The sequence below is a fragment of the Cydia pomonella genome, chromosome 17 (assembly GCF_033807575.1).
Source record: "Cydia pomonella isolate Wapato2018A chromosome 17, ilCydPomo1, whole genome shotgun sequence".
Taxonomy (NCBI): Eukaryota; Metazoa; Arthropoda; class Insecta; order Lepidoptera; family Tortricidae; genus Cydia; species Cydia pomonella.
This window is the reverse complement of record NC_084719.1, coordinates 18112400-18136404: the sequence shown is the minus strand read 5'-3', so window position 1 is coordinate 18136404 and position 24005 is coordinate 18112400. Positions and strand designations below refer to the sequence as shown.

Here is a 24005-nt window from a genome sequence, read left to right as displayed (position 1 = left end):
AGTGGGATTTTTAATAGCGTATCGTCAATAAGCTAATTAATCGTTGGTTACACTTGTCTCTCATATATTTTGAAAAACGAGGGTAGTTTCTCGCCTCCCCTGACGCCACCGGCGCCCGCGCCGAGTTATCGGGAGCGTAGGGCTGCGGCTCTCAGTCTACGCCGATCCTTGGAGGAGGAGCTAGCGTTGGTAGCTCCTGACGACACTTCTCGATACGGAGTTTAACATGTCGAGCGTTTTTCGACTTAAAATACATAAGTGACGTGATGGGCATTTACGTTCCCTGCGTTGCCACACTGAATCGCAAGAGACAGACAGCCTCTGCTCACATTTAGAAAAAGAGGAATTAATATGCATCATATTTGAAAAAAATATATACTTGACCCATGCTAGAACAGCATCCCCATGAATTCCCATAACTTTATATTGCCAAGCAAATACTTGCAAAAAAACCTCAGCAAGTCCATACAAAACTCAATTTCAAAGTGCTGAGGTGATGAAATGCCAAACTCTATAAATCAGTTTTGGAATGGTATCAAATTTTAAATCTTGGTTCACTAGGGACAAAAACACAATTTTGCTTAGCACGTAATAGGAAGAACATAAATCAATCAAGAGTTAAGAAGCGTAGAAATTTCCAATATAAGAGAGACTTACGACGCCCAAGGGCATTTTCACACGTTCGGTTTGTTAGGATAACTTCGTATCACGTAATTGTCAAGTAATTAATATGGCTACTTAGGGAGTTGAAATAATCACTATATGAAATACTTTATACTTTTTTGTGGTAGGTACATTTTGTGGGGCTAATAATCCTATGACAACTTTGACAAACTTGGATTATTATGTCGTTATGATGCATTTTTTACGTTATTGTTAGTGTTAAAACAAACCCCACAATTCAATTGACGTATATTGATTGAAGGACTGAAAGTAAAGTCTAGTCAGCATGTTGATTTTGGTGGCTTTAGTCAATTTAACTATTCCTTATTTATCAATGGAATTATCACCTAAATTTATACCCTTTATGAGGTCTCTTTTAGTTAGGTCACGTTCTGAGGACGTCACTGTCTAGGTGCTTAAGTCAATTTCTGGGGACATCATTTTAGAACGTCACGTTCTGAGGATGTTACGTTTGATGAAGGTCACTTTCTGATAACGCCACTTTCCGAGGACGTCATTTTCTGAAGTCGTAAATTTTTAGCATAGTCCGATTTAACCGTATCCGAAATAATTAATATGTTAGCCAATAGTTAAAGCTATCTTAAACTTAAGTATGCTTGTTTATTTAGGAAATATTTTGAATCATTTTTGAAAACAAATATACTTGGTCAATGCTAGAACAGCATTCCATTTATTCCAATAACTTTATAGTACCAAGCAAATACTTGCAAAAAATCTCATCAAGTCCATACAAAACTAAACTAAAAAGTGCCAAGGTGATGAAATGCCAAACTCTATTAATCAGTTTAGAAATGGTATCAAATTTTAAGGTCTGGTTCACTAGGGACAGATACTCAATTTTGCTTGGCACGTAATAGGAAGAACATAAATCAATCAAGAGTTAAGAAGGGTATAAATTTCCAATTTAAGAAAGACTTACGGTGCCCTTAGTCAATTTAACTATTCCTTATTTATCAAACGAATTATTACCTTTTATATCCTTTATGAGGAGTAGGTCACTTTTAAGTTAGATCACGTTCTGAAGACGTCATTGTCTAGGTAAGTCAATTTCTAAATGCGTCATTTTCTTAGGACGTCACTTTCTGAGGATGTTACGTTCGATGAAGTTCACTTTCTGATAACGCCTCTTTCCGAGGACATCATTTTCTGAGTTCGTAATTTTTTAGCATAGTCCGATTTAACCGTATCCGAAATCATTAATATGTTAGCTAATAGTAATAGCTATTTTAAACTTACGCTTGCTTAGCTCCGATTGCTTCCACAGTGTTCATTTGCATCGGAAGCATCGGGTGAAGCTATAACAGTTTAATGCTCCAGTGATCACGAGGGCTGTAATGTAGTAATGGTTACACTTAACGAGAATGAGTAACGAGTACGTTTCATTTACTAGTCGCTGCATCGTTTTTAATGGGAGCTTAGTTTTGTGTTTCCTTGTATGCATTAAGAATATGATCCTAATATATATATATGTAGTAGGAGATACGTTATAAGAAATAAAATACCCTCATCGTTAATCATTTATGATAACAAATAAATGATAGATAATAATTCACATTGACATATTGAGAATAGGTTTCCTAGTAAAATTGCGTACGGACGAAAAAAAATACAGTTTTTTTTGTTATTTAATCGTATATTGTATCAAATGAAAGCTTATTTTATATATAATCGAACTGTGATAAGTTGCTTCCCTAAAAAGCTGGTCCAGTCCACGGTTGCCTGAATTAACCGATTTTTATCTAAAATCTAGGCAACCATGGACTGGACCAACTTAAAAGGCAATCTATAAAAGTTAGGTTAAATAAGCTTTCATTTGATATAATACACGATCAAATAACCATAAAAAAGGTTTTTTTCTGTCCGTATGCAATTTTAACAACCTATTTGCAATGTGTCAATGTAAATATTATCTATCATTTATTTCTTATCACAAAATTTTTATCACTTGTCACTATGTCCGTCACTTTCGCGCTTACATACTTGTTAGAACGTGACAGGCATGGTGACAAATGATAAAGATCCGACTATCTTAGCCCTACAGATGAGGGTATACTCCTTATAATGTATCTTAGACCAATAGTATCCCTTCTTTTCAGTCATTAGCGCTGCACTTTGTATCAGTAAATAAGTACGTAAATATTCTTTTTTGCACGAACAAACGAATCTTATGATGTGTGATTGTTCGTGCAAATGTCTAAAAAACCCGATTTCGTCACTGACTCACGGCCCGATTCGAAGAATGATTAAGACCCGTTTACGATCTAGGAAAGATCTTTAAAAGATCGATAACTAAACGACATGTCAAAATTGATGTTTATTTCGGTTCCGCTGTGATCCCAATAAGATCTATCTACGATATTTCTAACGTCTAAGTGACATTGTTTGCCCCGCTTTCGCAAAGTTTGATGGTCTGAAAATTGATATATGGACTCCTTGTTATAGATAATAAAATACATAATTCCTAAAAATAAACAATTTTACTAAAATGGAAGATTGTCATAAGCAACATATAAAAAGCAATGAAAACCCGCCAAAAACATTTTCATGTAAAATGATGCCAAGACGAAACACCGTCAAAAACTTATCAGATCTCATCTAGAGCCAAACTTCTAACTCTAAAAGCCCTAACCTCACAAACTCTACACATTAGTCCAAATATATGGCTTGGCCGTTTCCTGGCTTGGCCTACCATCGCATAGACGTAACGTGAAAAATGTATCCAAAGTATAATTAATTACTTTTTATGTTATACAATAGTTCTTGTAGTAATAAAATTTTAATTCAGGCAATTTATTTAAAAATGGGGTTTAAAAAAATCTTTATTAAGATCTTTATAAAGCGGTCAGTAACGTTTAATTAAAAGTATAAAACCGTTTTTGACGCAAACTTTAAGACTTCCGATACTTTATTGCCTCTTAAAAATATGGCGCGGTAAAATTCTATTCATACTTTATTCAATATTTTTATCACCGACGTTACGGCAATGTTCAGTCATCTTACGAGCTATTATCGCAAATATATAGTATATTATACTATTGAAATCATTATAGAGTATTTCACAATAACTTTATATTAGGTACAACAAAAAAGGCGACCTGAAAAGCTGATTTATAAGTTAAATTCAAGTTTTGTAATAAATTAATTACTTTACTGTAGACTAATTTAAATTTTCCTGGCTAAGAATTTGTAATATACTAAAATAAACATAATGTGTAAATATTTTGAGCGTTTTGAACATATAGACATCTAGGTATTCAAAGCAGCTTTTCAAAACAATAAAATTCAATATGTACATTTAATGTCAATGTTGTTTTAGGAAATACTACCCATATTTTAAGGAATTTAAGTTAGTAAAATAGCTCAAGTTCTATTTTACCCACTTAAATTCCCTCAAATATGGGTAGTATTTCCTAAAACAACATTGACATTAAATGTACATATTGAATTTTATTCTTACTCTAGATAGCTATATTATTTACTTCGGGTAGAGAAAAAAATCACATGAAACTATTTTTTACATAGCAAAGGCATAAATTACGTTGTTTATTCATGTATTTCAAACTGATGGCACTTGTATGAAAACGCGGCTAAAAATTAACAATTCATACACTATTAAGACTATTTATGCATGCTTTGGCTGAACTAGTTGGATACTGTTCCAGTTCCGCGTATTATCATTCACACTGTTAACTGATTATCATAGACTTTATTGTAATAGCATAAGGTCCATCGTTGGATAGTTGAGAGTATTTTAGTTTGTAGGGTCACAGACTCAAATTGTTTGTAACGGTGTATGAAATGTCCAATATAAAGTAAACTCTAAATGGCTCAACAATTAAAGTCCGTGACTGTACAAAAGCATTAATCATATCAAGTTGATAGTATCAACCCAGCGTTATGTAATAGACTGTATCAACTTGATACAGTCTATTACTGATCACACTCGCCTCGGGCGACTAATAATCATTGACCTCCAAATCCTTCACAAATAAATGTATTCGTAGCGCACGAATTCTGGTTATATGAAGCCTTTGACTCGGCGATTTGGTAAAGGATTTATTAAGTGACAACCTGGAGATTCAAATGGCATCCAGCAGTGTAAAGTACGGGGTTTATTTTCTACTTCTCTCATCAGTTGCCACAAATACAATGCTTTCATCGATGTAATTTGCATAACCAACGAATTTTATGAAATCAGACGCCCACTTGTGTTTAACTGTTTTTTTTAATTATATAATTACGAGTATATCCTTGTCATTAGTGTTTCTTGCCTTGTTGTGCAATTGTTATTACCTAAAACATTTGCCTTATAGTTTTTTGTTAAATTTACTTATAAAAATTCTATTTTTTTTATTTAAGTACTTATATCCTTTATGTTAAATAAACCACGTTAACAATGATCGCAAAAACATAGTGCTCAAAGCTATAATGAATAGTAAATTATGTCGACGTTCGGATAGCCACTGCAGCTGCATTGCTGTGGCGACATTACTGCTGCAACGTGGTTACTGCCGTTATAAATGTCAATTTCCTAGATAAAATGAGTGATGGACTGAACGTTTTAATTGAGACAGTATTGCGGATCCGAACGTCTTGACAGTGACAGCGCTCGCGTCAAGGCCGCAGCAGTAACGTCCCAATAATACCATTATTGCGACATAGTACCATACGACATAGCTTCATAGCTGCAGATGCCATCCAAACGTCGGTGACGTTTGGATAAAGGTGACATTCTGATGAGGGTTGCAGCTGCATTACTGCTGCAGCGTCGTTATTAACGCCGCTGTATCTGTTAATTTCCTCGATAAAATGAGCAACGATTCCCGCCACATTATTCATATTCATATTATTTATATTAATGTCACTTTTACATTAGTAGAGTGTAATAAGAATTCGAGATAAGTAATAATATATTAGTATACATTCGTAAAAAGATCAATAACAATAATAAAAATTAAGGCTACCGTCACTTAACTACAGCTCAATATTTAAAAATTCGTCATAGCTGTAGAATGTGTGTTCGAGAAGCCAAGCCTTCAGTCTAGCTTTAAAACATTGCAGCGACGGTGACGAGGTGACTGTCTTCGGCAACCTGTTCGGCAACCATTACTGACGTGATTATGAAAAAAAAGGACAGATACAGCGGCTGCAACAACAACGCTGCAACAGTAATGCTGCCGTTGATATTGGGAAGTCACCTTAACACTGGTGGAGTCTGAATCCGAATGTGGCGCCACAAGAGTATATTTTAAGCCAGCGACACTTCATTTTAAATGCGAAATCTATTTCCGCTGCAAGTCATTGCACTTTCTGAAGCGGCGCATCGGCTGACTCGATATTATAAAAATAAACATCACGTGATAACGTTAGTAAAAACTACCTAAACGGTTTTAAGGAGTACACAAATGCAGTTTTGCTATAATAACTTAATTAACTAAACTATGGGTCCATATTGGGTTGCATACAAATTTAAGTCATATCTTTGATACGTATAAGAACTTTTGACATAATCATTGTCATACATTTTAGCCATAATATTTGATGACATATCATATATTTTTGTGCATACCCAACGAACCTAGCCTAAAACTTTACGCGTAATATGACATTAATTACTATAAAAATTATGAGATAATTCATGACAAAAACCCAGTTATGCTCAGGAATAATTCTGACTATAGATTTTTATGACTTACAATTTTAAGCATAAAGTGTTATGACAATTAAAAATATGACAAAAGTTGTTATGCGACCAGAGGGAGTCCCCTAAACTACGCTTCATGTTTTGCGAAAAATGAGTATCTAGTTAAAGAGTGAAAAACAGTGGATCACGGTTTGCGGTGGTCACCTGCAATAATACGTTACTCTTCGAAGACCGCGAAAATGTGTAACACGCTCTTATACAGTCTTCGCCAAACACACATAACACAGTAACATATTATTGCAGGGGACTGTACTCAGGTACGTAGGTACCTACGTAATACGTAGGTATTACACAGTTGATATGTTTTAGTTAAGTAGGTAATTTTAGTACCATAATTATATTAATTAAATGTGCTATCCTAAAAAATACAAACAGAGACATTTTTATTAAGTGATTCCATAATTATTTATGGCCTTATTTAAAAAGTCTGTATGTGTTATAATACATATTATTGTTTTTTTCTTTATTGCTTATTAACTTATGCCTAGCTAGTCGGTAGTGACCCTCCCTTTGAAGCATATCAGGAAGCCCTGGGTTCAAATCCCGGTAAGGGCATTTATTTGTGTGTTTACCACAAATATTTGTTTCTGAGTTGTGGCTGTTACGTATGTTTATACCTAAGTATTTATATATATCTATGTATTACATATTTCGTCGTCTTGTACAAAAAACACAATCCTTATTGAGCTTACTGTGGGACTACTGGGTCGATTTGTGTAAGATTTTCATATAATATTGATTTACTCTAGGTCCATGGGGTCCAGGCACGCTCAAGTTTTTTGCAGAAATCGAGAATCGTCTGGTTGACGTAACTGGTGACCAAAGAGCTGGCGACTTCCTCGCACAACGTTTCAGTATTGCGATACAACGAGGAAATGCCGCCAGCGTCCTTGGTACAATAATGCCTGGGGCCTATTTTAAATTAAATCTAGTTATAGTAATTCTCTGTATATATATCCATTATGTATATTTTTATTGTAAATAAATAGGTATTTATTTATTTGGGATTTATTCAAGTATGTTATAAATCCGAGTAACTCAATTACAAAACTTAAAACCTAGATTTAAAAATAAAAAATAGATATAAGCAGTTACAGTAATCATCTGTATATTGTTATTGTAAATATTGAGCACATTAAAATAAATAATACTAATCTTAAAATAAAATACTAAAAACTATCCCCCTGCGGCATGGTGCCGTATATGCTAGCAGCATTTCCTCGCTGTATCGCAAGGCTAATTCTTTAAGCGAGGAAGCTGCCAGCACTGGGGTCACCACCGGTGACCTCTGTAATCCTTTTGGATAGTTCCTTAAACAGGTTAAAGGCGCTCGGACCCCACGGACCAAGGTTCTCGACGCCAAACGGTACGAAATTTTATTCGGCGCCGAGACCCCTATATTTAGATATTTATTTATTTAATTTGATTTATTAAAATTTTATAATAAGTAGTCAGGCGATATCGTAGTCGTTTCGTAAACGTCGGTTCCATTTAACGCTTGAAACGTGACTAAATTTCTGTTTCGCTACAATCTGAATAAATAAATGTCTTGACAAGAAACTTCGATTTCATATAACAAATAGGTTACTTAACGTCACATAGGAAACAGGTAAATACTTCCGTTAAAGTTTATTCGTTTCCTTTTTCTTCTCTCCTTATAAACAAATATTTTGTGTGGCAGTAAGCCTCTTAGAGGTTTCTGTATAAATGTGAATATGGTAATAATATCGACCTCAATAAATAAATAAATATTATAGGACATTATTACACAAATTGACTAAGTCCCACAGTAAGCTCAATAAGGCTTGTGTTGTAGGTACCTAGACAACGATATTATATTATATATAATTATAAGTACTTAAATACATAGAAAACACCCATGACTCAGAAACAAATATCCGTGTTCATCACACAAATATATGCTCTTACCAGGATTTGAACCCGGTACCATCAGCTTCATAGGCATGGTCACTACCCAGCTACCTACTAGGCCAGACCGGTCGTCAATCAAATTGGTAGTTAAAATATGTACGTAGAATGGCGTAAGCTGCCCAGGACCGGAGTCAGTGGAAGAAAATGGTTCGGGCCCTAGCAGCAGGGGGTGATAGGTTGAAAGAAGAAGAAGAAGAAGACCGTAAAATGGAGTGAGTAGGGATTACGAGGGCAGTTGGGTTATGAATGGGGTGAGGAGGGATGACAGAGGGGTGAATTGGTTTTTACAGGCTACTGCTGACTAATAATATATTCTATTAACAAATCAAGCTATTATAATGTTTATAATCCCAAAATGTCGATCCAACCATTTTCAAAACTCACCTTAGTAGGAAATCCCAACTCACCCCGCAGTAGGGGTGAAAAGTTATGAAATGGAACTACACAAAATCATATAAAAAAACCTAAAATTCAAAGGGCCAAAACATTTATTATGTATAAAAATCAGTTTGTTACATTTAAAAATTAAGTTTTATCGAGGTTTGAATGTCAGTTTTGTCCCTACTCGCCCCATTTTACGGTACGAACCTTCTAATAAAAATGAATTGCTTATAGGTTGACTGGAAGAGATCCCTTATAGTGATAAGTTCGCATTTGTAGATTGCAAATATTCTGTTTTATTGTATCTTAACCCGTTTTATGTACAATAAGGTGTTTACAAAACTAGTATTTCATAATTGTTGAAAAATTAATTTCATTGAAAACTAGTTTTGAGGTAGGCTATATGCTTATGACTAAGAAATCCCATTAAGTTAAAACGCAAAATTAATTTAATGTTAGTACGACTCGCAATTGTTTAAATCCGATCCTCGTTTCAGTATAGCAGTACCAATTTATATAGTTTGTTAATATACTAAAGTATATTAAGTTCACAAAACATTTAGTAGTCTTCACTTTAAAATATTTAAGTACCGATAGGTATAACTTCTCCCTGCCGCTTTGGAAATTCGCGTCTCTTCATATAACGTGTCGGAAAACTTTTAACTTTACGACTTTCCAAAGGGTAATAAATTATTATTACTTTTCTGTACACTTTACTCTCAACTTGGAATTTCCCTTCAATACTTTAGGTATTATTTTCGTATTACTTTTGTTCGTTGTTTAACTTATCGTTTGCAATTTGCTACATTTTGATTCGTTGTTCATTTTTCCGTGTGCAAAGTACTCGTACTTCTACTTTACTTTATCGAGATTGTTCACGGCATTTCTTTTTTGCAGCTATTTTCTCACACGAGATGTTGAGTAGATAAACCCATTACGAATAAAAATGACTTTTTGGGTTACCTACCTTTTGTCTCGTAAGTGTAGAAAACATTTATTACTGATACGCCTGAACTGAAATAATATATATTTCGATATGTATAACTACTAACTGTACAAGTAGGCAATAAATATATAAAATAAAAGCAAGTAACAGATAATAACGGTCATCATAATAATATATCTTTATCCGAAACAAATTTATTAGAAATAAATTGTTACTGAATATTCACTTAAGAAGGATTACGCAACAATTTATTCTCCCAAAGTTAATTTAGCAAGTAAGCAAGCGGAGCCAATTACTAACGCAAACAGCTTGCTCAGTCTCGATATTATAATCAATGAACGTTATTAAGGGAAACTTGGAGAAATACAAATATAGACACAAAATACAAGTACAAAAATAAACGTTAACTTTCTTGACCGGATAGTCTTTTAGCAAACAACAAACTGGAGTAATTTTAATTTAAATAACTGGTTATGAATTTGATTCAGATTTGATATAGATATGATGTGTCAGTATCAAAAGTGATGTTTCTGGTCAAATCATATAATCAAAATTATATGATGAGTATTACAAGTGATATTTCGTATTTACTAGATGTTTGTTTCTCTGCGCTGGTTTCACTAAATGCCGGCATTGTCGTTCATTTCTGAGAGGCCAAATTTCAATTTAGGTATCGATCTACTAATCCTATCTAATCGTATCTTGTCCCACTAATCTAAGTGTATTAAATGCCTGCGAACAATTTGCTTGGCAACTAAGAAACTCAACAGAAATAATATAAGATATGAGGATTTGAATGTGAAGGCGTCGCAGAATTAAGTAATTTTACTTGGACGGATGATTGACGATTACCGTCGGAAATAGTTCATTGTTCTGGTGTTCTCGGCAGTTATAACTACATGACCTACAAACCAAGATGAAAATAAAAAAAGATCGGTTCATGTTTGATGTAGGAGACTTCATTCATGCTTAACAACAATACATCAAATTGATCTTCACCATAAAGCCATTAAAATTAAATCGACTTCCAACCCATTTTCTTTTTTTTATTTGTTTCGACCGGTTCAACGCGTATTTTGATTTCAAACTTCTGTGGAAGTACCCGTGTATACACAAATGTAGTTCCCGGGCTTAGTCACTTTTTTCTATTGATTATGATATGATAGCCAGACCCCGTTATCAGTGGTGAAAATTCATTGAAATAGAATCATAGGGTTATCACACAATATACATTTAATTCGTGTTCATTTGACATACTGGTATAAATGTCGCTAAAAACAATTAAAGATGAAACGCATTATTTTTGGTTTATTATTTCACTGTCAGCGAATCTGTATTTATGTCACGGAATGTATAAATACACATGTCTAATATACAGGAAAACATCTGTAGGATAAAAAAAAATCGCAAAAAAATTATCAATAACTATTGGAAAAAAAATATCGTCTATTGCACAGTTTTACTAAAATTACAAATCGATTTTTCCGCGTCGCATTCGGTTTATTTCCAGTTTTGCCATTAGCTCCATTTTAAACTGAGAAAATTCAGCACGATTATCCAAGAAGTTCATATTTTTACCGAACATAAAATTAAGTAAGTATATGACATCAGACATATTTTGACAAATAAATGTCAATTTAGTACCTAAGTATTATTATAGAGTTCAACAACCAAATTAAACCTTTTTTAAGGCAATTGGCTTCACATTATATATACCTACTAGCGGCCAGCCCCGACTCCGCACGGGTATTCAACATTTATTTTTTAAATATAATATAGCCTATGTTCACCGGGGATAGTGTAGCTCTCCAACGGTGAAAGAATTTTTGAAATCGGGCCAGTAGTTTCGGAGCCTATTCAATGCAAACAAACAAATCTTTCCTCTTTATAATATTAGTAAGATGAATAAAATAAGTAGGTATATTGTTTTCATCAAAGTGTAGTGCCAGCCCTAGTATTTTCAATGTTTCTTCACCACTGATAACGGGGTCTGATGATAGCTTTTCCTGCATGCTGATTCGAATTTACGACTTGGCCTTAATATCAATACCGATGCGAGTGAGATGTTCTACGAGTTCATATTAGTAATTTATGAATTGAAATGAAATTATATAAAAAAAATAGGATAGAAATACCCAGTGTCTGGTTTACATATTATTTCACCAACCTAAATGAAATAGTGCTGACATGTTTACAATTAAGTGTAGGTAGATAAGTTCATAAGTAATTTAAGGTAATTGGTCACGTTACTCACATCAACCTTATGACTTAATTCGCATAGACAATACCGAGCGTTAATTTAATTAAATTCGTCAAGTTCGCTGACCCCGTTTAGAGGCAAATTGTTAATAAATAGTATGTTTTTCATAACGTCACTACGCTACGTTAAAATAAATTAGTTTTTAGTGAAAGCTTTTAGTGACACATTATGAAACGTAATTAATGAATTAAGTAAGAATTAATAATTTGTAAGAGAGCCTACTCAATCCAAGCATGTTACTGACATACAACGGCCAACCTAATCCGTTGAAGGAAGAATTAAAATTGAAAGTACAGCTCCTAAAATAGGATTATGTGAATTCTAGGTATTCTTGTTTTGGCTATATAATGGGTTTTAGTAAACTTACCGAATACAGCTTAGGTCTTGGTGATTGTTTTGCGGCTTATTGTAAATGACTCCTGAAGTTCAACTTGGTAACGTCTGAAAAAAAAGAAAAAAAAAAACATATTTTAAACTGATATAAGTCAATATTTTTTTTTATAAAATATCTAACATAGTTAAAGTGATGAGGACTGCTCACACCAGCTTAGGTGAAAGTTGTGTTAATTATTATAGTTCCTGTTATACACGATGACATGCAGATTTGTCGAAACTAAGGTGGAAGTACTAGTGCTCGACGCTGCACTAGTCACCGATATGGGCACTTTATTTCATGGAAATATAGGATTGAACAACGAAGATTTTTCTGTATTCGAACTTAATCCTTGTCACTTTGACATAAAGTGCCCATGAGAGTGCAGCGTCGGGCACTAGTACCTTCTACCTTAACTAGGCGTCTTCGTAAATGACACGTTCAAACAGATGATAGGGTATGAAAATTATCACATGGAATTATCGTCTGTTTTTTTTTTTGTTTTTCATTGACGTTAGCAAATTACAATTGTCATTCTCACTCAAGATATGCCCTGGGACTTATAGAATTATGTTTTGTTAGATAATTTGATGATTTTTAAGTATAAATCTTCCGCAAACCAACAAGCGTAAGAACAAAACTGTGTTACCATACGGTCGTAACAGCTATTTCGAGATAAAAGTTTGATTTTAGTATTTTTAGCGCGAAAATACATTAAATAGGTAACATAATGTCAGAATTTTCTTCAAAATCTAGGGCGATATAGGAAGTATAAAAACACTTAAATGCTTCCACGCTGCTTCTTAATAGTGCAATAACAATAAAGTTTATGTTGAGTAGCGCTCCACGTAAAATGTCCACATTACGAGTAAACAAGGAGTTTTTAATTAAACTTCTGCATTTTAAATTTATTTGTCGTATGGCATATGTACGTTACTGGATTACATACAACATACACCAGAAAAACTTATATTTAGAAATGTGCCCTTCCTCGGTACACGACTGCTGACAGGATTTTAAAATTGCCTACTAACTACATGAAAAAAAATAGTAGGCGTATTGTCAAAGTAAATTTTGTAGTCAATTAAATTTACTGCCATCTTTCGACACAAAACTAAAACTCTTAGAATGACATGTGGCTATTTGACCTATGTTATGTCACAGATGTAACAGACTGACATCTACATTAATTTATTTACTCTCTTAGAAATTACTGAATTTGTTTGGAGTGAATTTCGCGCGTAATATTCGCACTTGTAATGTGACAGTGGCATCGGGCGACATCTGGCTGTTAATGAGTGAACTAGTAGGTAGTTTACTCATGATAATATTACATAGTAGAGTTTAGGCAGGGTACGACTTACACAGATATGTATTTAATATCAAACGGTGTCGCCATGTACTCAAGTAAAGGCCAAAGGTACCTATAATCCGTTCGAGCATAAATTTTTCTTCATTTTTCGAGGCACGCATTTTTCTTCGACTTTATTTGTATTTTACAGAGTTCATATATCTTTGACGCAAGTAAGGGTCATTCCAGAATTCTGTGGTTTTAGGTCTAGTTTGGGTGCCCACAAAGTATAGGCAGGATGTAATTTTGTTTGGACAACTTAAATAATAAAATACAAAAAAAGGTCTGCAACACTCCAAAAGGTTTGCAAAACTCAACAGTCGGATCCAGAATACCCTTAGGCTTCAAATTATTACTTTTTGCAAATTGAATAAGTATTCGAAACTTAATTATCCTTATAACTTGCTTTCCATCCTTCCAATTTAATAAAAGTTGTGTTGAATTTGCGTAATTTGTTGACGAAAATATTTATTCGAAGAAATCAGAAGCTATAAGCTTGTAAACTCCGTCTCAATTTTGATTTGTTTTCTGAGCACTTATGATTTATGTTACAATTTATTGAAAAATAAGTATCAGTCCACCATTTCGCTTGTATTGAATTTAAAAAAAATAAAAATATATATTATAGGACATTATTACACAAATTGACTAAGTCCCACAGTAAGCTCAATAAGGCTTGTGTTGTAGGTTCTTAGACAACGATATATATAATATATAAATACTTAAATACATAGAAAACACCCATGACTCAGGAACAAATATTCATGCTCATTACACAAATAAATGCCCTTACCAGGATTTGACCCCGGGACCATCAGCTTCATAGGCAGGGTCACTACCCATTAGGCCAGACCGGTCGTCGAACTCAGAGAAGTACAAAAGGACGCATGTCCGGGTCCCACAGTAATTGTTATACAACGATATGACTATAAAATTGTATGACTGCGAAAATGTAATAAGGCACTTCCAATACTATTGCATTATTCCACAATAAAATTAATATTTGATCAATCATGATCGTGGACCGAAAAAACTATTTATAAGAGCGATTTCATATGATTTCTATAAATCGTGCTTAAATAGTGTGCTGCATGACCATCGATTTAAATAAAATAAAAATATGAATATCCTGTGTGGACTAACACTAGGTAGAAGTGCTAAAGTACATCCATTTTATACCGAATAATATCCAAGCAGCGTCCATCTAAAGTTGAGAATTTTGGCAAATTCATATTCGAACTTAATAGGCTATATAACTTTTAATTATATATTTTGATAATTGACGTGACCTCTGAAGCAATAGCTCTACCTAGTTCGATTTAATAAGGGATTTTTTAATCTTGAAGTTTTTTAGACATCTCATCGATTTTAATCATGAGTGCCCAAATTTTTAAATCACGCCTTGTGTTTTAAACTAAATTAAGTAATTTTGGTACAAGTGAATATATTAGCCTCCCGTTGACCATGAACGCTGTGAAGTCTTCGAAACGCCGGGGTGTATTTTAAATTCATTATGTTACATGACAAAATCCGTTTAAATAGTTTGATTTCATGAACTATTGCATGATACAATCATTAAGACATGTGCGTGTGAATGGTTGCGTTCATTATCATTCGGTACCCGTCTTTCTTCGACCCTGAAGAATATTATTACCATAAAAATCGTTCGTAACGTTATTGACTATTTTTCCCTTAAGCTTTCTTTAAAAAAATAGCAATATAACTTTGAAAACTCTCGCATTTTGAGCACATTTATACATAGTCTTAACGTGCAGATTGCGGATTTATTTTGTCACGACGTTTCGCCGCAGGTCACACTAGTCTTGTTCGTGGATGACTGATGTCCCAGCAAAATGTCAAAACAGAGGTTTGTGTAACGACCTGACACAAATATATGAAAAAGTTACCTAAGGGTAGAAGACAACAGCCAAAGAATATAATCCACTAACAGAAGGAAATACTAGTATATTAATTATTGTCAATAGACCGACACGCGTGGTTTAATATCTTAAAACTTGATTAATTTACTATGGTCTCGTATAATATATTTTTCAACCACCGTTATTCTCACGAAGTCTCGTTACAAATCATATTAATATCAGCAAATTCATTTAAAACAATAACAAACGGTACAAAATATTTTCTCCTAAATAATACCCAGGCGTACAATATCACAAATAAATCCACTACGTTGGGTTTCAATTAACTCGATTAAAATTCTCGGTAGCATTTCTAATTTGCCGCTGCCCACCGAGATAATAATTATATGGAAGTTACGGGCCACCGGACTTTCATTATTTTACTTGGGTTGAGGTCTATAGAAAAAGGTTTATTTCGTATTCCGAGAAATATCTATTTTTTATAAAACTTGATTTTACTTCTATACAAAATGTGTACATAAGTACAATTTTCTAGGTCCATTTCGTTATTTCCTTTTTAGCTATCTATGACCAACTCTTGATGTTGAATAGAAATAACCTAACATTGATCGGAAAATTCATTCTCAGTCATAATTACAGATCTAGAGATTAGACCTCCGTCTAAAATTGTATATTATGAAAGTTATGAACAATAAGAATGTGTTACATTTTGTTTTGTTAAATTATACTACGGTTATCTCTTGGCTTGTAGGACATAATAATAACAAAAAAATTGTAGATCTACTCATTTCCATGTTAATAAAACCACGCCGCGGCAGCAACTATCAGTAAAACGACTTGTTCGTGTCTTTATAGCTGTTTCGTGCTATTCACACTATACAAAACCAGTCGCTTGAATCATATTAACATGTCAACAGCTTTTCACGCGTCAACCTCCAACTACCACGAACAATGGAACCCGCCCAGGAAAATGTTACAATATGTAAATGGAGCATTTTCCTCCGATATTTCAAGCTCTATATTGCCATTGCTTACCTAGCACAGGTAAGCATTCACTTTAACCTATTTATAAGCAACGTTTCTTCAAAAATACCTACATGATTTTTTACTTTCTATTTTAATTTCTGCGTAGACAATAATTTTTGCTTGGTTCCACGCGAGCGAAGCTTGTTGACAGTTACTATAAAAAGCTATATCTCGTAATGTTTGCAGTACATTTCTGTTCGGTAAATTTTCAAGAAATAATTACAGGCTCCTAATTAAGTGTAACTCAATAAAACTTCTTAATTCTTGATTGCATGGGTAAATTCTATGTGGTTTGATTTATTGCCCGTGTTGGATTTACACACTGTATAATCAACACCCCGAGCGCTGGACCAAACTAGCCACAAACTGAGTCCCACAGGATGGAACCGGGGCAGTGGAAGACCAAAACGGAGATGGCGGGACGACCTTGATGCATTTTGTAAAGTGGCGGGAGTGTGCATTGGATAGAACCGAATGGCGAGAAAGAGCGGAGGCCTTTGCCCAGTAGTGGAACACTTTAACAGGCTAAAAAAAATATATATAATAATCAACATATTTGGTTGGCCTGAGGCAATTGATTGGTATTTATTATTAAGCAATAGGAATGTAGGGCTCGGGTAGATCGACCGGACTACATTGTGACAACAATTGCATGCAAATTACAACTATTCGTAGTGTAATTTTTGAGACAGCATAGAAATCTACTTAAAAGTTCGTTGAGTTCAAGTGCAACGTCTCGGTTTGCGAGTTTTTGTCGTGAAATGACTTCTAGTTATGTATTAACAAATATTAAAAAGAATTGTTTTTCATTCAAGATTAATAACATAATATTATTATTTTCATCACACTTGCTCGAAAAAGATCTTTCATGCAGGTGTGCTGAAGGACTAAGGTCTATTTTCTTCCCGCGTCTAATTACCACCCTCGTATCCAAAATTTCACTTACCCCCCCTCGTTGCACAATGTACTATTATTTAGTAGTTGTTAAACCAGTTATAGGATATATCTTTCCTTATATTGAAGCTGCCTACTTTTAAATTGCGATTCCATGAAAGCCTGATTAAATACGCCCGTCATTTGTGAGCGCTCGAGGTCAAGACGAACCTAAGGAACCCTTGACCACTTGACCTAACCCCTTTCTCTCAACTCTATAATGCATAATATAACTCTGGCTACGTTGATAAAGACTACGTTTCACTTTCTACGAAGATCTTTCTTAAAACCCATGGTCATTGCTAACTATTATAAGTTTTTTCTACTCGTCGACTGTAATGGTTGAATTAAAATTATATATACCAAACTGTAATTCCACACTTTTCATGTATAGACTCACACACAATTTTACTATAAAGATCATTTCGATACGCTGTAGTCAATTATAAAAAAATTTACCAATCATGTGCCGCTGCGCCACGCTCCCACTAAAAATACTAAACGGACGCGGGGTGCGGGGCGCGGGGCGTTGGGCGCGGGGCGGGAGTCGCGGGTTTGTGTCTAGTGAAATACTTACCAATTTTCCTTATTTATTTTAGGTATAGTAAAAAAGTGTTCGTTTAGATTACTCGTAGAAAAAATTTGTACACACCTACTGATGTAATCAAGCTTTTCAATCTCCTGCCTTACTTAGGCAACTTAGCAAGCTTCGTTACCTAAACACGGTATACAGTTATTCTCTATTATAATTATAAATTTTATATATAAAATAAAAGGGTAGGGTAGTGACCCTGCCTATGAAGCCGATGGTCCTGTGTTCGAATCCCGGTAAGGGCATTTGTGTGATAAGCCCCGATATTTGTTCCTGAGTCATGGGTGTTTTTTATGTATTTAAGTACTCATAAATTCTATTATATTTATCGTTGCCTGAGTACCCACAACACAAGCCTTCTTGAGCTTACTGTGGGGCTGAGTCAATTTGTGTATTTTTTTTTATAATTAAAAATGATTGAAGTACCTCCCTACATTTATTTAGTTAGGAGCATTTACCGGTAATTATGTTTGTATATTATAACTTCGCCTAAATCTTAAGTATATATGTCTACAACTTTTATTATCACAACAGAAAAGAATATACTGTTAGATCTAATAAAATGTTATATGTTTTTAAACTAATAATATTACAAGAAAAAGCTTTCAGAGACGTAAAATAATATACCTACATATATTGCGTACGTCCTCCTACAGGATTAGGTAATGTACTCACATAATGAAAATCGAATATTCCTTTTCACTGAAAATCCAGAAATACGAATCTCATAATCTCGCTAACGAAGCAGGCTTGTACTAACGAGCTGGAACAATCGGGATCTTTGAGCAACAAAAGGCAGCCAATTAAATAAGAAAAATTGTTCGCAAGCCATTGTATAAAATATCAGAATCAGTTAAATTAGTACATTACGATACAAGTGCGAAAAATAGGAAATTCGAAACGAGTGGCGATAAATTAAAACACGACCGAAGGGAGTGTTTTAAATCGACACGGGTTGCGAATTACCTATTCGCACATGTATCGTACAACGTTTTACAGTACATATGGCCCTTTAAATGTTCGACCCAGTAACATAATATGCTACTTCTCGCACTAGTGCTATAAAGTAGCCCCATATGTACTGTAAAAATTATTTATAATCTAGTTCATGTTATATTCTTGAAAGTTACAACACTATGTTGCAAACGTTTTCTTTAAAGCTCTTTTAAATCTTTAGAACGCGACGCTCAAATTTTATTATTATATATATATAAAAATTGCTATAAAGTTAAGTACGAAGCAACATAATTATAATATAGTATATTTGTATAGTAGCATATTGTAAATAAATATGTTTTTTTAATTCTATAAATGAATATTAAGTTGTAGCATTCTTATTCCGGAATAATTTATTCAAACCAAACGGAGGAGGTAAACTTAAAGAGTATCAATTGCGAGTAGTTTAAAAAAGTCATGGCGCCAGAATAACAGACACCCACTTTTTAAACTGACTTCAAAGCTACGAAGGAAGATTATCTTCCATAATAATAATGAGTTCTCTCATCTATACAGGATGATTCAGGAGACGTGAGCAGGATCAAGCCTGCATATTCAGTAAATTATCAGCAACTGTTTCGTACCAGTATTTGTGAGATTAACGTTAATTTAATTTTTACTGTTAAAAAAAAAGTTTTATTTTATATACGATATTTATGGTCACCCTTTTTGTTTTATCCATAATAAAGTGACAAATTGAATGTCATCGGAGTGTGGTTACTTTTATAAAATCGTATCTCACTCAAGTGTGACATTTTATTTTCTTCATAATCAAAGTGCTGTCATAACCGTTAAAGAGGTTTTATCTTTGTTAATTAAGTGTTGTAGGGTGTCCATGATTGTATATAATCAAATTTGTCCTTAACAAAAAGTTAAATAACAGATAAAAAGCGTGATTGTTTTACTTAAATATGATGGTCAACGATTCATTAACATTTACTGATTGTGTAGGCTTAGTCCTGCTCACGTCTCATGAATCATCCTGTATAAATATAAATGCGTGTATCCTGACTGACTAGCTGACTGATTCATCAACGTAGAGTCGAACCTACAAAAGCTAAAATTTGTAGACTTGGTTGCATTTATAAAATTTGCAAGAGATAAGAAAAAAGAACAAAAAATAATTTCAATGCTTTTAAAAATTCAGCCTCTAATAGGGTTAAAAAGAGATTGAAAGCGTGTTTCGCGACGATGTATAATATAATATTTCGGTATTATTTTATAGGGCTATTTCGAGAACGATTTTTTTACTCTTTGCCAACAAGTTTAGACCACAATACATTTACGAAAGGTTAATGTTATTTGTGTATATCCATGTGCAAATGTACCTTATGTGGTGAATTGCAGATGAACACAATAAAATAAAATGATTTTGTGAAAAAAAAATATCACGCTGTTGATATTTAAAATTGCCGCATAAGTGAACATACTGTGAATTAGTTACTTAATTGATCACTAAATGTCGCTTTTTAAAATGCAAACTAGATAACGGTGTGCTTTCCTAAAACCATGGAGTCGAACAATTTCCATGGTCAAGTCAGTAACCAAAAATAAAGTGACAGTGATATAGTGAAGTGGAATATGGTAGTAAAGTAACAGTGCTAATAATTAATAATCAAACGAACTTACCTGTGAAGTTTGATTACAATTATGCGAGTATCCAAATCCAAGACAACAAATATAATTTACTAGCAGCAGTACACGTTATCGTGCAGTCCAAGTCACACATTTTAGAGATTATAGTATTTAAAAAACAAGTTCGCGCTGTCCCTCTCACTCGCTACGCTGCGTTCCTGCTTCGACATCGCTCCTCCAGTACTCATTATTTCAGAGTTATTTTTGTGTTATTAACAGAGACTATTTTATTTTCATTTTTGGGGATGGGGGGCGGGTCTTTGTTGTCTTGGATTTGGATACTCGCATAATTGTAATCAAACTTCACAGGTAAGTTCGTTTGATTATTAATTATACTTCGTATCCAAATCCAAGACAACAAATATAATTTACTAGCAGATGTTCAGAGCTTTGTATTTAAATTCAAATCCTGAATGCGAAAATAAAATAAAATATCGATATCAAATCAGTATGTTACGAACATACTGATATTATTGATTTTGACTAAAGAGAACAACGTACCACCTAGAAGTTATTAATTTATATCCAATTTAAATAATTATTTATGTATCCACATAGTATAAATGTAAAATGTATGTATAGCATAATAAAATTAAGGAGTGAAATTGCTCTTGGTATTTCATTTCGTTAATATTAAAAAAGTATAAAACTTTCTTTGATTTCACTGTAGTATATTGATAAAGTTGTATATATCTTAATATTCACAAGGTACAACTATTTTTATGTCATTTACAAGCCAGGACGCCATTAAGTGTAAATGTGTTTTCAAGCTTTAGTTGGCTCTAAATAAGTTTTAGATGGGCATTTTCTGTCTGTAACCATATAAACAAACCATTTTGTATAATTTAAAATTTACCAACCATTCTCTGGATGTAATTACAACGGAGACAAACAAGCATACGGCCTGCCTGATGGTAAACAATCACCGTAGCCTATGAATGCCCGCTACTGCAGAGGTATATTACATGCGCGTTACTGACCCTAAAATATAATCTAATTTTATGTTACGACACTTTAAAGTTAATTTTGAATACAGCAATCAATACTTTCCTCGGTAAATAGCCTTTGAGTGAGGTAGATAAAGGAGAATTTTCTTCATTGTAAAGCTACCATAAATATCAAGGCTATATGTAAGTACTTTAAAACTAAGTCTGGACAATTACTAGTAGAGTATCCTGTAGGTATTAAGTATTTGAAACTTATCACTTTGAAAATATAGATGGACTAATTTTAGTTATTACCACAGATCACGAAATAGTAATATGATATTATTTATAACTAAATAGCTAATCTCATCTGCTTATGCGTATCTGAACGATGATGGCTACTACGCTAACAAGTGGCAAGGAACTTAGGTAGATTATGTGTTGAGTTATGATATATTTGTGAACAAAATATCTGGCATGACTTGTAACTTGTACTTCATTTTAAGGAGTAACATTTTTTTATGTTACCTACAATAAAACTGTACAGTGTGCATTGCGACGAAAAATGAAAAATATTTAAGCTTTCTTTTACAGCAAGACAATATGACAACCCGAGCATTTACATTTCAGACAATAATAATGTTATTGTTAAAGGATTTCAACCCTTTATTGCGATTATTAATATAGCTACTTAGCGCAAGCGACTGCAACACGTGGAAACATAACTCTAGTTGCATGGTTGCACAATTTACAGCACTTATTTCGCGTCGCGGGATAGTGCATCAACGGCGGTTCACCTCTTGTTTGATGCGGCGATGTTCCCCTGAAATTTGGAGCTGAGAATCCGTAAGTAAATTGTACCGGATTTATTACATTAGGCTCGTTGATATGGTATATTCTTGACAGCATATCAAAGCTGACGTTTGAAGTTATTAGGAGTATATAACAGCGTGATATGAGTACGAATCATAAATTTGGGTTAAAGGGTTTACAGATATATTTTTTCCTATATGTTGTTTACATACAGCATTTCTTTGTCTGTAAGGGCAATGACATTGCGTACATTTTGTTTAAGGTATTTTAGGCCGCATTAACACCTATTAAATTACCTCAGCGTAACAAGAACCTTCTTTATATTTCATTATTTTTACAAGTCCTGTAAACTTTAGCTCAACCTCAAATATTTTTGCTCTTTAGTCCCTTATATTTACATGCGCAAAGCTACTTCCAATACTATTAAAGTCTTCAATCATTACATTGGCATCAACACTGTTATAGTAGAGCAACGTTATATATCTTTGACGATATCATTTTGAGATATGTATAATAACCGACTGTAGACCGAAGAGCGAAGTGACCGAAGAGCGTAGCGACCGAAGTGCGAAGCGACCGAAGAGCGAAGCGACCAAAAGGAGCAAAGCAACCGAAGAACCAAATGACCGAAGCATTATAACCTGGACACTTAAAATGAAGCACATATAGCCTCGACGCTGCGAAATGGAGGCCTCGATACGATTATTGTGGAATTGTATAGTACATATAACTTAAAGTGCGGCATATATCTTCGTCACTGCGACAGCTGCGACAGCGGACCCCTTGACACAATTATTGTGGAGTAATGATAGCATCCTCACTATGACGTGGGACAAACTTAGCCTCAACACTACGACAGCAGAGCCCTCGACACAATGATTGTGGAGTAATGATAGCCTCCTCACTATTAAAGTGGGGTACATATAGCCTCGACGCTGTGAAAGCGGAGCCCTCGACACAATATTGTGGAGTAATGATAGCCTCTTCACTATTAAAGTGGGGCAAATATGGCTTCAACGCTGTGAAAGCGGAGCCCTCGACACAATGACTGTGGAGTAATGATAGCCTCTTCACTATTAAAGTGGGGCAAATATAGCTTCGACGCTGTGAAAGCGGAGCACTCGACACAATGGTTGTGGAGTAATGATAGCCTCATCACTATTAAAGTGGGGCAAATATAGCTTCAACGCTGTTAAAGCGGAGCCCTCGACACAGTGATTGTGGAGTAATGATAGCCTCATCACTATTAAAGTGGGGCAAATATAGCTTCGACGCTGTTAAAGCGGAGCCCTCGACACAATGGTTGTGGAGTAATGATAGCCTCATCACTATTAAAGTGGGGCAAATATAGCTTCAACGCTGTTAAAGCGGAGCCCTCGACACAATGATTGTGGAGAAATGATAGCCTCTTCACTATTAAAGTGGGGCAAATATAGCTTCGACGCTGTTAAAGCGGAGCCCTCGACACAATGGTTGTGGAGTAATGATAGCCTCATCACTATTAAAGTGGGGCAAATAAAGCTTCGACGCTGTTAAAGCGGAGCCCTCGACACAATGATTGTGGAGTAATGAT

General features: G+C 34.2%; 1 protein-coding gene across 7 annotated transcripts in view; it reads right to left on the bottom strand.

Annotated features, from left to right (window-relative positions):
* LOC133526961 (small conductance calcium-activated potassium channel protein) overlaps window positions 1-24005 on the bottom strand; it is a 270058-nt gene that overhangs the window by 171589 nt on the left and 74464 nt on the right. For all 7 annotated transcript variants that reach the window (XM_061863829.1, XM_061863825.1, XM_061863828.1 and 4 more), the window contains exon 2: window positions 12275-12348. The gene's annotated coding sequence lies outside the window, so the exon portion shown is untranslated. The remainder of the gene's footprint in view (window positions 1-12274; window positions 12349-24005) is intronic.